This window comes from Homarus americanus, unplaced genomic scaffold, assembly GCF_018991925.1.
Source record: "Homarus americanus isolate GMGI-L3 unplaced genomic scaffold, GMGI_Hamer_2.0 scaffold32583, whole genome shotgun sequence".
Taxonomy (NCBI): Eukaryota; Metazoa; Arthropoda; class Malacostraca; order Decapoda; family Nephropidae; genus Homarus; species Homarus americanus.
The window spans coordinates 32,705,462-32,722,486 of record NW_024713129.1 but is presented as its reverse complement, the minus strand read 5'-3'; positions in this window follow the sequence as shown (position 1 = coordinate 32,722,486).

Sequence of the window (17,025 nt, the reverse complement as noted above, 5' to 3'; positions counted from 1 at the left end):
ATACAGATAAACATGATGTTCATACTCCGTGAAAACTTTACTGAATATCATTTCTGTTTGGAGAATTTACGCGTTAATCCCGAGCACAAATATTTACATTTAAAAAGAGAAGTATTGTATACTGCATAAATCTGCCCCAGGATATGTCTACAAAATATATTACCTCAGTTTGTTGTGGTTATGTCCAACAAACCAATAATATGCGGTGTCTGCTTAACGTACAGTACAGGGTGCGTTCCTGGAAACCTGTACGTTAAGAGGACACTGACTATACAGGGTCATCGAAAAACAGTATCCACATCTTTATAGATAACTATTTCAAATGTGGTGATTCTTTTTCGATGACTACTTTCACTTTAATATATACATTTATTGCTGTCAGGTATCAATCATTTGGTTTGTGACAGAACAACAATGATCGCCTTATAGATATGACTTACATGAAGGCTTTTAAAATTATGATCTGAATATAAAGTAGTTTGTGTACAGCAGATAATTAGCAAGTTATCCCTTTTAATAGTTACTTATTTACCGGTTTTCTGTTGCATAAAGAATCTGACTGTAAAAAAATATTCGATGATATATTTTAAGTGACATTTTTGAGAGTTTCTGCCTCGCCTGTTCACTATATATTAACCAACATTTCTTACACATTCTCCTTGGCTGCACTAACTGCGTTGATGTTGATATGGGAATTTTATCTCAGATATTATTAAACAAATATACATACTCTCTCGTCTATCGTATTTTTTTTTTTACATGAAAATTTTTACTCTCTCTCTCTCTCTCTCTCTCTCTCTCTCTCTCTCTCTCTCTCTCTCTCTCTCGTCTATCATATTTTTTTAGTTATTTACATGAAAATTTTTACTCTCTCTCTTTCTCTTCTTAGTTTTTTATTGTAAATACAAAAATCTTACTTCTGTCTCTGTATTTCGTCCTTCATGTAAACTTTTTATTATTGCTACAATTAATTATTTTTCACACATTTTCTGTCTCTCTAGTCTGTTATAACAACTTTTTAGCGATCAGTACGAACCTCAACCAATCTTAGAAAAAACGAACAGCTAGTTATCCGTGTCCCAGTGTTATCAAGGCCCCAGAAAAGTCTCCACTCTGTTGATATATGAAAACATTGTCATATCACTGGAAACTACACAGCTGCGAAAATCTAAGAGTAGGTTGGGTGACCTCACCTTACCCTGGCCCCCAGATAAAGCCTGCGTCTCTTTACCGGGGCCTCCTATAAAGCATACCTGTCTTTACCTGGGCCACATATAAAGCATACATCTCTTTACCTGGGCCCCAGATAAAGCATACCTCTCTTTACCGGGTCCCCGGATAAAGAATACCTTTCTTTAACGAGGTCCCGGATAAAGCATACCTCTATTTAACGGGGCCTCGGATAAATTAGACTCACTTTAACGGAGTCCTGGATAAAGCAAAGCTCCCTTACATACAGTGTCCCCGGATAGAATATATTTTGGTTAATGTTACGAGTGAGCGTTCCGTCGTTGGTTGTGAATTCGCAACGTGAACGTCTTTTGTTTGTGACTTCATTTCTGCCCGCGTCCGCTCGCTTTGTTTACCGCCAGTATGGGCCCGGCAGTGTTATGTTAAGTACAGAGTATCTCCTTCCTTATTGTACAGTATGTTTCTAGTGGTATAACGTGTAAACCTTGCTCGACTTTTATAACACCAAGTAAAGTATTATTTGTGAAAGATTATTATTAAAGAGATTTCGTGTGGTGACCACGTTGTTCATCTTAGTTTCTAGACTAAATAAGTCTTTACTTTTATGTTCATTATTTTGTCACGCGGTTGAGTCATTTATTTGATCAGATTTAATTTGTATTTGTTTAATTTTGTACATACTGATATATTTATTTTATTGTTTGTTTGTTAATATATTCTGTAATTAAAACTACTGCTTGTATTTCAATATGCCCCATAGTAATGAGGTGGTGATTTTGGTGGGATCTATTCCTTGGACCTATAATATATAAAGATAAGTTGAATTTGTAATTTTGTTACACCCTCAGAGGCCAAGGGTCGTAACATTAAACATGACCTTAAATAAAGCAGATCTCGGTTAACTGTGGTCTCAAGATAAAATTTGCCAGTATTTACTCTGTTAATGGTGGCTCCTGGACAATCGAGAACTCCATAGCCCCTGCTCAAGTATGTTACTGTTAACCTTGACCACGGATAACCTAATCCTCTTATAATCTTGTTCCTGCATAACCTAGACCACGGATAACCTTGAACGGGAGACTTACCGTGCTCGAGGTAACAGAACGGCCCCACCCAGCGACCGCCGATACACCTGATTTTGCACACTCGCTTCTCATCGTAGGGACCAACCACGCCCTTGAACATGACCTCCTGCGGTGAGAGAGAGAGAGAGCGTGAAATCCATGGAAACAAAGAGTGTATTTTTAGAGAGAGAGAGTTAAAAGGCAGGGAGAGTGAGAGTTAAAATGCATGGAGGGAGAGAGAATGTGTGTGTGTGAGATCCACCACACCCTTGAACATGGCTTCTTGCGGTGAGAGAGAGAGAGAGCTAGATTATCCTATACCAGTCATCCTAAAGTTATCATACACCAGTCATTAGAAAGCTATCAAACGCCAGTCACTAGAAAGTTATAATACACTACTCATCATAAAATCATCATACAACAATCATTAAAAAGTAACCATACAATAGTGAGGTCCCTCATAACACCACCTGAGAAGGAATTACTGCACCATGTGAGGCCCCTCATAACACCACCTGTAAAGAAATTACTGCACCATGTGAGGCCCCTCATAACACCACCTGTGAAGGAATTACTGCACCATGTGAGGTCCCTCATAACACCACCTGTAAAGGAATTAATGCACCATGTGAGGTCCCTCATAACACCACCTGTGAAAGAATTACTGCACCATATGAGGCCCCTCATAACACCATCTGTGAAGGAATTACAGCACCATGTGAGGTCCCTAATAACACCACCTGTGAAGGAATTACTGCACCATGTGAGGTCCCTCATAACACCACCTGTGATGGAATTACTGCACCATGTGAGGCCCTTCATAACACCAATTGTGAAGGAATTACTGCACCATGTGAGGTCCCTCATAACACCACCTGTGAAGGAATTACTGCACCATGTGAGGTCCCTCATAACACCACCTGTGAAGGAATTACTGCACCATGTGAGGCCCCACATAACACCATCTGCGAGGGAATTACTGCACCATGTGAGGTCCCTCATAACACCATCTGTGAAGGAATTACTGCACCATGTGAGGTCCCTCATAACACCATCTGCGAAGGAATTACTGCATCATGTGAGGCCCCTCATAACACCATCTGTCAGGGAATTACTGCACCCCTTTTGTGAGGCCCTTCATAACACCACCTGTGAAGGAATTACTGCACCATGTGAGGTCCTCATAACACCATCTGTGAAGGGAATTACTGCACCATGTGAGGTCCTCATAACACCATCTTGCGAAGGAATTACTGCACCATGTGAGGCCTCATAACACCACCTGTGAAGGAGTGCTGCACCATGTGAGGCCCTCACTTAACACCATCTGCAGGAATTACTGCACCATGTGAGGCCCTCGCAACACCACCTGTGAGAATTACTGCACCATGTGAGGCCCTTCACCAACACCAATTGTGAGAAGGTGCTGCTGTCTTGGGGTCCCTCATAGCACCACACCTGTGAAGGAAATTACTGCTGCATGTGAGGTCCTCATAGCACCACCTGTGGAAAATTACTGCACCATGTGGGGTCCCTCATAACACCATCTGCAGTGCACCATCATAACACCATCTGCGAAGGAATTACTGCACCATGTGAGGCCCCTCATAACACCACCTGTGAAGGAATTACTGCACCATGTGAGGCCCCTCTTAACACCACCTGTAAAGAAATTACTGCACCATGTGAGGTCCCTCATAACACCACCTGTGAAGGAATTACTGCACCATGTGAGGCCCCTCTTAACACCACCTGTAAAGAAATTACTGCACCATGTGAGGTCCCTCATAACACCACCTGTGAAGGAATTACTGCACTATGTGAGGTCCCTCATAACACCACCTGTGAAGGAATTACTGCACCATGTGAGGTCCTTCAAAACACCACCACCTGTGAAGGAATTACTGCACCATGTGAGGGCCCTCATAACACCATCTGTGAAGTAATTACTGCACCATGTGAGGCCCCTCATAACACCATCTGTGAAGGAATTTCTGCACCATGTGAGGCCCCTCATAACACCATCTGTGAAGGAATTACTGCACTATGTGAGGTCCCTCATAACACCACCTGTGGAAGAATTACTGCACCATGTGAGGCCCCTCATAACACCATCTGTGAAGGAATTACTGCACCATGTGAGGTCCCTCATAACACCATCTGTGAAGGAATTACTGCACTATGTGAGATCCCTCATAACACCACCTGTGAAGGAATTAATGCACCATGTGAGGCCCCTCATAACACCACCTGTGAAGGAATTACTGCACCATGTGAGGTCCCTCATAACACCACCTGTGAAGGAATTACTGCACTATGTGAGGTCCCTCATAACACCACCTGTGAAGGAATTACTGCACCATGTGAGGGCCCTCATAACACCATCTGTGAAGTAATTACTGCACCATGTGAGGTCCCTCATAACACCACCTGTGAAGGAATTACTGCACCATGTGAGGGCCCTCATAACACCATCTGTGAAGTAATTACTGCACCATGTGAGGCCCCTCATAACACCATCTGTGAAGGAATTTCTGCACCATGTGAGGCCCCTCATAAATCCATCTGTGAAGGAATTACTGCACTATGTGAGGTCCCTCATAACACCACCTGTGGAGGAATTACTGCACCATGTGAGGCCCCTCATAACACCATCTGTGAAGGAATTACTGCACCATGTGAGGTCCCTCATAACACCATCTGTGAAGGAATTACTGCACTATGTGAGATCCCTCATAACACCACCTGTGAAGGAATTAATGCACCATGTGAGGCCCCTCATAACACCACCTGTGAAGGAATTACTGCACCATGTGAGGTCCCTCATAACACCACCTGTGAAGGAATTACTGCACCATGTGAGGTCCCTCATAACACCACCTGTGAAGGAATTTCCGCACCATGTGAGGCCCCTCATAACACCATCTGTGAAGGAATTACTGCACTATGTGAGGTCCCTCATAACACCATCTGTGAAAGAATTACTGCACCATGTGAGGCCCCTCATAACACCACCTGTGAAGGAATTACTGCACCATGTGAGGCCCCTCATAACACCATCTGTGAAGGAATTATAGCACCATGTGAGGTCCCTAATAACACCACCTGTGAAGGAATTACTGCACCATGTGAGGTCCCTCATAACACCACCTGTGAGGGAATTACTGCACCATGTGAGGCCCCTCATAACACCACCTGTGAAGGAATTACTGCACCATGTGAGGTCCCTCATAACACCACCTGTGAAGGAATTACTGCACCATGTGAGGTCCCTCATGACACCATTTGTTAAGAAATTACTGCACCATGTGATGTCCCTCATAATACCATCTGTGAGGGAGATACTACACCACGTGAAGCTCCTCATAACACCACCTGTGTGGGAGTTACTACACCACGTGATGTCCCTCATAACACCATATGTGAGGGAGTTACTACACCACGTGAGGCCCCTCATAACACCATCTGTGAAGGAGTTACTACACCACGTGAGGCCTCACATAACACCATATGTGAGGGAGTTACTACACCACGTGAGGCCCTCATAACACCATATGTGAGGGAGTTACTACACCACATGATGTCCCTCATAACACCATATGTGAAGGGGTTACTACACCACTCGATGTCCCTCATAACACCATATGTGAAGGAGTTACTACACCACTTGATGTCCCTCATAACACCATCTGTGAGGGAGTTACTGCACTATGAGATCCCTCATAACACCACCTGTGAAGGAATTAATGCACCATGTGAGGCCCCTCATAACACCACCTGTGAAGGAATTACTGCACCATGTGAGGTCCCTCATAACACCACCTGTGAAGGAATTACTGCACCATGAGGTCCCTCATAACACCACCTGTGAAGGAATTTCCGCACCATGAGGCCCTCATAACACCATCTGTGAAGGAATTACTGCACTATGTGAGGTCCCTCATAACACCATCTGTGAAAGAATTACTGCACCATGTGAGGGCCCTCATAACACCACCTGTGAAGGAATTACACCATGTGAGGCCTCATAACACCATCTGTGAAGGAATTATAGCACCATGTGGGGTCCCTAATAACACCACCTGTGAAGGAATTGCTGCACCATGTGAGGTCCCCATAACACCACCTGTGAGGAATTACTGCACCATGGGGCCCTCATAACACCACCTGTGAAGGAATTACTGCACCATGTGAGGTCCCTCATAACACCACCTGTGAAGGAATACTGCACCATGTGAGGTCCTCATGACACCATTTGTTAAGAAATTACTGCACCATGTGATGTCCCTCATAATACCATCTGTGAGGGAGATACTACACCACGTGAAGCTCCTCATAACACCACCTGTGTGGGAGTTACTACACCACGTGATGTCCCTCATAACACCATATGTGAGGGAGTTACTACCACGTGAGGCCCCTCATAACACCATCTGTGAAGGAGTTACTACACCACGTGAGGCCTCACATAACACCATATGTGAGGAGTTACTACACCACGTGAGGCCCTCATAACACCATATGTGAGGGAGTTACTACACCACATGATGTCCCTCATAACACCATATGTGAAGGGGTTACTACACCACTCGATGTCCCTCATAACACCATATGTGAAGGAGTTACTACACCACTTGATGTCCCTCATAACACCATCTGTGAGGGAGTTATTACCTACGTGACCTCCACTGTAAACATTAATCTGTATGTTCACTGTATGGCCATTTTCCTTTCTCTAATGAAGGCTTTTGTTAACTCCCCCATGTCAATGTATGTCATTTATGTATATTTTCAGCCTTCGGGGTGCAGAACATTTTCAATAAACCGTTAATTATTATTATTATTATTATTATTATTATTATTAAATCAATTTATACCAGTCATCCAATAATCATCATATATTAGTATATACCAGTCATCATAAAACATCATACACCAGCTATCAGATCAAACAGGGAGGTACTGCCGCCTGGGAAGATATTGGAAGCATAATGTATTGTCTAATGGTGAACTCTGCTGCCATATGGCATCACAAAAATTGTGATCCAAGTCCCAGGTTGCTGATCTGACTTTCTGCCTCATTTACACACAATAGCAGGGCATCAATTGTTTCTCTTACTATTGACAACACAAAATACATGTATCGTTTCTCACTTTTGATCTTTTTTTAAATTTGGTAATTCTTTATGGTTCTTCATTATTATTTTTATTATTATATTATTATTATTATTATTATTATTATTATTATTATTATTATTATTATTATTATTAATATTATTATTATTATTATTATTACTACTACTACTATTATTATTATTATTATTAGTAGTATTTTTATTACAGTGTTATTATTATTATTACTATTGCTATCATTATTATATTTTATTAATTTCATTTTTATTTTTTATTATGAATTTTACTTATTTGATTATATTATTGTTATTATTATTATTATTATTATTATTATTATTATTATTATTATTATTATTATTATTATTATTATTATTATTATTATTATTATTATTATTATTATTATTATTATTATTATTATTATTATTATTATTATTATTATTATTATTATTATTATTATTATTATTATTATTATAATTTTATTATTATTATTATTATTATTATTATTATTACCATTTCGATTTTCGCCCCCCAGGCCCTGTAAAAAAAATAAAAAAAAAACGCTTGCAAGAAACTTATCGTACACCAATCATCATCCTATCATAAATTAGTCAGGAAATTATCACACACCAGTTGTCATATTATTATTATTATTATTAAAAAGTCATCAGAAAATCAATTAAATACCAATAAAGAGCCAATAATTTAACTTAGAACATCAGCATTAACTGTTATGGCGTAACTGTTAACATTAACACTATAATAATGAAATGTTAAATTGATAACCTTTTGATAATGTATTATAAGTAAGAGGATTTATCTTAGGATTTATCGTACATTTATTTAGAATCAAATTTCAATATCAATGACTTGAATGTTGTAAAGAAGGGGATTTAAATGACAATGTTCTTATCTTGTTTGTTCGATATACTGACAAACAGCCGAGACACAACATTATAACCCTGATGTGAAGTATGACTGCCATCGGTGTTTCTCCCCGTCACATGTCTTGAAGGTACTAAAACCGTCTCACTAAACCACCTTAAGATTGTTAGTATTTACAAAATAACCTCCCTGCTGGCCTGTTCACCCCTCTCTACCACCTTAACCTGCCTGCTGGCCAGTTCCACCCTCTGTACCACCTTAACCTGCCTGCTGGCCTGTTCCACCCTCTGTACCACCTTAACCTGCCTGCTGGCCTGTTCCCTCTGTACCACCTTAACCTGCCTGCTGGCCTGTTCCGCCCTCTGTACCACCTTAACCTGCCTGCTGGCCTGTTCCACCCTCTGTACGGTCACGAATTGGTGGTTGACACCACAACCGCATCCAGCCCAGACGAGCGCACTGATCGCTATAAGAACAGACCAGTCCCAACGATTGTAAAAATTATCAACAGCTCGTAATCAACCAGTGTATTCACCTCCAGCCAATCTTACCTTTTTATAGCTATCAAACAGGGAGGTACTACCGCCTTGGAAGATATTGGAAGCATAATGTGTTGTCTAATGGTAGACCCTGCTGCCAAATGGCATCACGAAAATTTTGACCAAGTCCCAGGTTGCTCATCTGAATTTCTTCCTCATTTACACACAATTGCAGGGTCTCAATTGTTTCTCTTACTATTAACAACACAACATACATACTGTATATTGTTTTTCATTCTTCGTTTTTTTCTATTTCTTTATGGTTATTATTACTTTATTATTACTGTATTACTATTATCATTATTGTTTTATTTAATTTTTTTATTAAAATTATTTACTTGTATTAATTTTTATAAATTAGTTATTATTATTTTTATTATTATTATTATTGTAGTTATATTTTCGCCTCCCAGGCTCTGATGTGCGTCTTTGACCTGTGCCCGGGTGGGCTAATCCCCGTAAAACAACAACAACAACACAAAAACTATGGTCTTCTCCCCACCTAGTTATTATATAACAAATTTGTATCACTTATGTTAGTTGTATATTATATTTGTTAATCAAGTGGCCCATTCACAATTATGTAACTTCATATTTATCTTCCTTGTCAGCTGCCATACTCTTAATATGCCGCTAATTATTATTATTATTATTATTATTATTATTATTATTATTATTATTATTATTGTTATTATTATTATTATTATTATTATTATTATTATACACACACACACACACTAAATATTTCCTATAGTGAAAGACGACATTTGAAAAAAGTTGGCAATTTTTTTTCCTTGGCTAACACTCATAAGTCATCCTCTTGTTGGTGTTTCAAAAGCCATCCTTCATCTCCTCACTTCCTCCTCTGTTTATCTTTACCCACTTGGCTTTTATGAATGTATTTTGCGAGCTTTCACAGAATGTATATTGCTAGCTTTTGTTTACTTCTTCCTTTTCATATTAATTTTACACTCTAGTTTGACATTCTTCTTCTTCTTCTTCTTCTTCTTCTTCTTCTTCTTCTTCTTCTTCTTCTTCTTCTTCTTCTTCTTCTTCTTCTTCTTCTTCTTCTTCTTCTTCTTCTTCTTCTTCTTCTTCTTCTTCTTCTTCTTCTTCTTCTTCTTCTTCTTCTTCTTCCCTTTCTTCTTTCTTCTTCTTCTTCTTCTTCTTCTTCTTCTTCTTCTTCTTCTTCTTCTTCCTTTTCTTCTTCTTCTTCTTCTTCTTCTTCTTCTTCTTCTTTCTTCTTCTTCTTCTTCTTCTTCTTCTTCTTCTTCTTCTTCTTCTTCTTCTTCTTCTTCTTCTTCTTCTTCTTCTTCTTCTTCTTCTTCTTCTTCTTCATTTCTTCTTCTTCTTCTTCTTCTTCTTCTTCTTCTTCTTCTTCTTCTTCTTCTTCTTCTTCTTCTTCTTCTTCTTTATTTCTTCCTTCTTCTTCCTTCTTCTTCTTCTTCTTCTTCTTCTTCTTCTTCTTCTTCTTCTTCTTCTTCCTTCTATTTCTTTATTTTATTCATTTATTTCTATTTCTTATTCTTCTTCTTTTTCTTTCTATTTCTTCTTCTTCATCTATTTATTATTTCTTCTTCTTCTCTATTATTTCTTCCTTTCTTTCTATTTATTTCTTCTTTATTATTTCTTCTTCTTCTTCTTATTTATTTATTTCTTCTTCTTCTTCTTCTTCTTCTTCTTCTTCTTCTTCTTCTTCTTCTTCTTCTTCTTCTTCTTCTTCTTCTTCTTCTTCTTCTTCTTCTTCCTTCTTCTTCTTCTTCTTCTTCTTCTTCTTCTTCTTCTTCTTTATTTATTTTCTTCTTCTTCTTCTTCTTCTTCTTCTTCTTCTTCTTCTTCTTCTTTCTTCTTCTTCTTCTTCTTCTTCTTCTTCTTCTTCTTCTTCTTCATTTCTTTTTTTTATTTATCTTCTTTATTCTTCTTCTTCTTCTTCTTCTTCTATTTCTATTCTTCTTCTTCTTCTTCTTTCTTCTTCTTCTTTATTTCTTTATTTCTTCTTATTTATTTCTTCTTCTTTATTTCTTCTTCTTCTTCTTTTTTTTCTTCTTCTTCTTCTTTTTCTTTTTATTTCTTCTCTTCTTCTTCTTCTTCTTCTTCTTTCTTCTTCTTCTTCTTCTTTTATTTTTTCTTCTTCTTCTTCTTCTTCTTTATTCTTCTTATTTTCTTCTTCTTATTATTTATTATTCTTCTTCTTCTTTATTTATTATTTATTTATTCTTCTTCCTTTTATTTATTTTTATTCTTCTTCTTCTTCTTCTTCAATATTCTTCTTCTTCTTCTTCTTCTTCTTCTTTACTTCTTCTTCTTCTTCTTCTTCTTCTTCTTCTTCTTCTTCTTCTTCTTCTTCTTTACTTCTTCTTCTTCTTCTTCTTCTTCTTCTTCTTTTCTTCTTCTTCTTCTTCATCTTCTTCTTCTTCTTCTTCTTCTTCTTCTTCTTATTCTTTTATTCTTCTTCTTCTTCTCCTTCTCCTTCTCTTCTCCTCCTTCCTCCTTCTCTTTTCCTTCTCCCTTCTCCTTCTCCTTCTCCCTTCCTTCTCCTTCTCCATTCTCCTTCTCATTCTCCTCTCATTTCCTTCTCCTTCTCCTTCTCCTTCTCCTCCTCCTTCTTCTCCTTCTCTCCTTTCTCATTCCTCCTCCTCCTCCTCCTCCTCCTCCTCCTCCTCCTCCTCCTCCTCCTCCTCCTCCTCCTCTCCTCCTCCTCCTCCTCCTCCTCCTCCTCCTTCTTCTTCTTCTTCTTCTTCTTCTTTCTTCTTCTTCTTCTTCTTCTTCTTCTTCTTCTTCTTACTATTATTATTATTATCATTATTATTATTATGTTTCTTTTTTTTACTTTTCTTTCTATTTTTCCAATATATTCTTTTTATATATTTCCTTTTCTCTCTTCTATATTTTCATTCTATTCTTGACAGTTTATTATACTTCTGACTGTAGGGATTATAGTACACTGGCATGGCACTATATTCTATCTGTCTGTTATTATTTTCAATCGTCCAATCACAATTCCCCCCATTTACAAGTGAAAAGGGGACGATATAGGTACTTCCCTCTGGGGAGATACTACGGAGGTCACATCAAAAGGCCATTGCAAAACAAACTATACTAGAAATTTGGTTTCGAAAACATGACAAAAGTACCTTAATTAGTTTACATCTTAGGGGTAGATAGGTGAGTGTTCACGGGTACTGAGGGTGTTGATGTTTCTCTGCGTTGTACTCTTGTAAGGGTAATCATTGAATTATATATATACTGTATATATATATACATATATATATATATATATATATATATATATATATATATATATATATATATATATATATATATATATATATATATATATATATATATATATATATATATATATATATATATATATATATATATATATATATATATGTAATATTCAGAAATTTCAAATGCCCCGCCATTAGCGATACTGAGCGTTCAAGGTCGTCTGAGGGAAGAGAGCGCTCCCCGCCCATAGCGAGAGGTTATGGAACTAGGCCTAAGTGATATTAAATGTAATTTGCCGAATTAATAATGATGAGATTCATGAAGTTAAGGGACTATTATTGAATTTGAAATTGTTATAGATCGTTTATCAGTCTGAATAATGTTACGGGTGTCCCAAGGAGTTATTAGTTAGGCGGAAAATATGTCACGTAGGCCTAAGCTAACGCCTTGAGAGGACACGAGGCTTGCGAGGCTTGCGCTCTCTCAGTCACGGGGAGCATTCAGACAAACAAGACGTCCCTGCGCGTCCGTCACAGAAATAGTCACGTGGCCTAGTCACCTGTGTTGCACTATTGCAGTATAACAAGTAAGTCTCATTCAATCTCAGACAGGGTTAGATAGGGCAGTGGTAAAGTAAACTAGAGCTAACAGTGAGTTCATTTCAGGGTTTCCGCCAGAACCCACTTGACCGGAGTTGACCGGAGTTGACCGGAGTTTGACTGAGTGAGATTGACTGCCGTTTGAGACTGCCGTTGATGATTGAGGGTGGCGATTGTCGCCATTGGACCGATCAGTGTAGGCCTGTCACTGTTTAGCGGGGTATCAAAAGATCTCTTGAGGGAATCTAGCCGTCTGGGTGCCCAGCTGACGACGGGACGATCGTTGGGGTCAGCAGCTCTCCTCTACCTCGGCTCACAACACCACATGTCTCGAGCAGCTTAGTGAAACCCTCTTGCTAACGGGAAGCTAAAGCTTCTCTCAACTGTACAAGGTGTGATTTGCTCACTCCCTTCCGTTTCATGGATGTACTGGGGGTAAAGTGAGGCCAGCTGAGTGATACAGGGTCGCACACTGAGACCATGAGTCTAGGGGATACCTAGAGGAACATTTTATCTCCCTTATTACGGGTGTATGTTGAGTTGGGTGGAGCATGGTTCACGGGTATTGGTGGACCCAGTAACAAACCAATAATAGTGACAATATATTTGGGTGTAGTTGATACCATTTCTCAGTTACTGATATTATCTTGACGTGTGTAGTTTAAGATTTCTTAAACAATTTTGATAGTATTGTTTTTTGAATGTTTGTGTCACTAAGTGGAACCAGAGTGATACTGTGGTTTGATTCTTTTAATGCATCTAATTTTTCTTCATAATTCCGATCTCAGGTATAACCTTTGTTCCCCAGAGTAGTGGTTAAGTTAGGTTAGGGAGTGTGCATCTGTTGGGGTGATATAATTTTGTTGAGTGCCCTTAAGGCCTATTCATTGTAGAGTATTTAATTTCTTATTTTTTAATACCATTTCCTCAGTGACTGATATTATATTGAGTGCCTTTAAGGCCTATTCATTGTGGAGTTATTAATTTCTTATTTTTTAATACCATTTCCTCAGTGACGGATATTATTTTGTTGAAAGCCCTTAAGGCCTGTTTCATGTGTGCAAGCAACATTTCTTAATACTTCAAATTTATTGTTGCCTGAGTTTCTAATAATTTCTATATCATGTATAACTTTTATTCCCCAGAGTAGTGTTTTAAGTTCAAGTTAAGAAGTGTGCATATTGGTGTACCATTATTTGATTGTGTTTGTAGTGTTGGAGGGAATATAAGTGTCTAAATTTTACAGTGTGTCTCATTCATCCCAGTCACAGACGCTATCCTTCCACGGGTCACGGACAATTCATTTTGTTTAGTAGATTTAAGTGTTCTTGTGCTGGTTCGGGATTTTTCTCAAAGGGGCGCTTCCACTGCCATTACCATCTAATAATCTTTAATAAACCCCAAGTCAAGTGAGAAAATAAAGTCCAGTAAATTCCGACCGGTTACATATATATATATATATATATATATATATATATATATATATATATATATATATATATATATATATATATATATATATATATATATATATATATATAAAACAAAGACGCATGTCTGTGTGTTTGTTTGTTTGTGTGACCGCACGAGAATCTCGGAAACTACTTTACCGATCTGTAGTGATGAAGGATGGTGTTATATGTAGTGATGATGATGGATGGTGTTATATGTAGTGATGATGAATGATGTTATATGTAGTGATGATGGAGGTTGTTATATGTAGTAATGATGGATGGTGTTATATGTAGTGATGATGGATGGTGTTATATGGAGTGATAATGGATGGTGTTATATGTAGTGACGATGGATGATGTTATATGTAGTGATAATGGGTGGTGTTATATATAGTGATAATGGATGGTGTTATATGTAGTGATGGTGGATGATGTTATATGTAGTGATGATGCATGTTGTTATATGTAGTGATGATGGGTGGTGTTATATGTAGTGATGATGGATGTTGTTATATGTAGTGATGATGGATTATGTTATATGTAGTGATGATGGATGTTGTTATATGTAGTGATGATGGATGATGTTATATGTAGTGATGATGGATGGTGTTATATGTAGTGATGATGGGTAGTGTTATATGTTGTGATGATGGATGGTGTTATATGTAGTGATGGTGGATGGTGTTATATGTAGTGATGATGGATGATGTTATATTTAGTGATGATTAGACAATAAAATAATAACAGTTTAATGCTAAAAAATATACTTTGCTGTACCGTTGTAGTGAAAAACATGGTGGAACTTACATACACTGGACAGTGAGACAATGTGGAGCCTCCCGGAGGATGGCGTCCTACCGTGGCCTAGCGGATGAGCCTCCCGGAGCGAACAGCGGACAGTTGGTCACAGGAAACAGATCAGGAAAGGGAATCCCGTCTTAATGCTAACAGAAAGCGAACAGCGGACAGTCGGTCACAGGAAACAGATCAGGAAAGGGAATCCCATCTTAATGCTCAGAGAGAGCGAACAGCGGACAGTCGGTCACAGAAAACAGATCAGGAAAGGGAATCCCGTCTTAATGCTGACAGATAGCAAGCAGCAGAAAGGCGTTCTCTAGAAAATGATCAAGCGCATGAAATTCGTTTGAATGCTAATAGACAGAGATCAGATCTGCGGGATCCAGAATTCTAAGAAAGAATACACAGTGGCATCCACTTGCAAGAGCAGCATTTAACAATGACAATGAGATAGAATATGAAAAGTATCCCTCTGTTGTCATTGGCAACATGGATAAGAAATGTGAACATTGCAGTGCAAAAAAGTATAAAGGAGAATCTGCTGGACTGTGCTGCTCTCATGGGAAAGTACGACTGCCAAATTTGGAAAAACCACCACAACCATTGAAGACTCTCATGCTGGGAACAACACCAGAGTCAAAACACTTCTTGGAAAATATACTGAAGTACAATTCATGCTTCCAGATGACATCCTTTGGAGCTACCAGAGTAGTTCGTGAGCACGTATACATACCCACATTCAAAGTCCAGGGTCAAATCTATCACAAAGCAGGATCCCTCTTACCACTGGAAGATGAGCAGGCAAAGTTCCTCCAAATCTACTTCATGGGAGATCATGTTAAGCAGACTTTTATCAGGTGTGGCAATATTCAAGGTGTCAGACATGACATTGTCCTATCTATCCAAAAAAGTTGCATGAGCGTAACATGTATGTACAGTCATATGAAAATGCCCTGGGAAACATCCTTCTGACGAGTACAAAGTCAAGATCAAAGCAGACACGACCCCAAAGGGAGAACATGAAAGAAGATTCAATGCTCCTGTAGTTGATGAAGTAGCAATTCTGATTGTCGGTCAAGAGTTTGAGAAACTAGATATCATACTCAAAATGAGAGACGAGTCGCTCACAAGAAGAACACGATGCCACATGTACTGGAAGCTATAATACTGACAGGAAAAGCTAAAGGAGAGGACGTTTTTATACCAAGGATACCTCTCATCACCACTGACCTGCCATTTGAGTTCAAGCGATTTCAGTTCCAGGGTTATAGTGAGCTTTGCCATGACCATCTACAAAAGCCAGGGACAGTCCCTCAAGATGGTTGGCCTAAACCTGGTGTTTCCTTGCTTCTCTCATGGACAGTTCTATGTTGGATGCTCCAGAGTGGGAACTGGCAAAAATATGTACATACTTGCTGCTAATGGCAAAACCAAAAACTTGGTCTACCTTAATCCACTACAGTGAGGCAATGTGGAGCCTCCCGGAAGGTGGCCTAGCAAAAGAGCAACCCGGAGGGCGGCGATTCCGCTAATATACGTATATATATATATATATATATATATATATATATATATATATATATATATATATATATATATATATATATATATATATATATATATATATATATATATATATATATTTCTTATTCTTCTTCCGCTTGTTCTCTTCTTCTATTGTTTTTCTTTCTTTGTAATACTGGGAAGGAAAACCACGTCGTGAGTCTTAAAACAGTCGTGGTTGTCTCGAAGGTAAAGAAGCTTAGTGAAGGAGAGAGGGAGACTCAAGTTCAGCTTTCTTCTCTTACTGTCTCATTAATGAGACCCTCTATATCTGAAGGACCTCGCCTGATCATGGAGTGGTAGAGGGAGCAAAAGAAGGAAGGGAGATGGATGGGGAAGGGAGGAATGGAAGGACTGAGGATAAAAGGTTGGTGAGAAGCTGGGATGGATGAGGAAGAGATGAAATACAAACATAAAGACGACAACAACAACAATACCAAAAATATTTATTTCCCAGTGGACAATCAATCACAAGTTATGCCTCCCATAAAGAAGGAAGACCTTCTTCTTCCTCTTCTTCTTCTTGCAAACAGTTAACAATTATTGTATCTCTTATAATTTTGGGTCA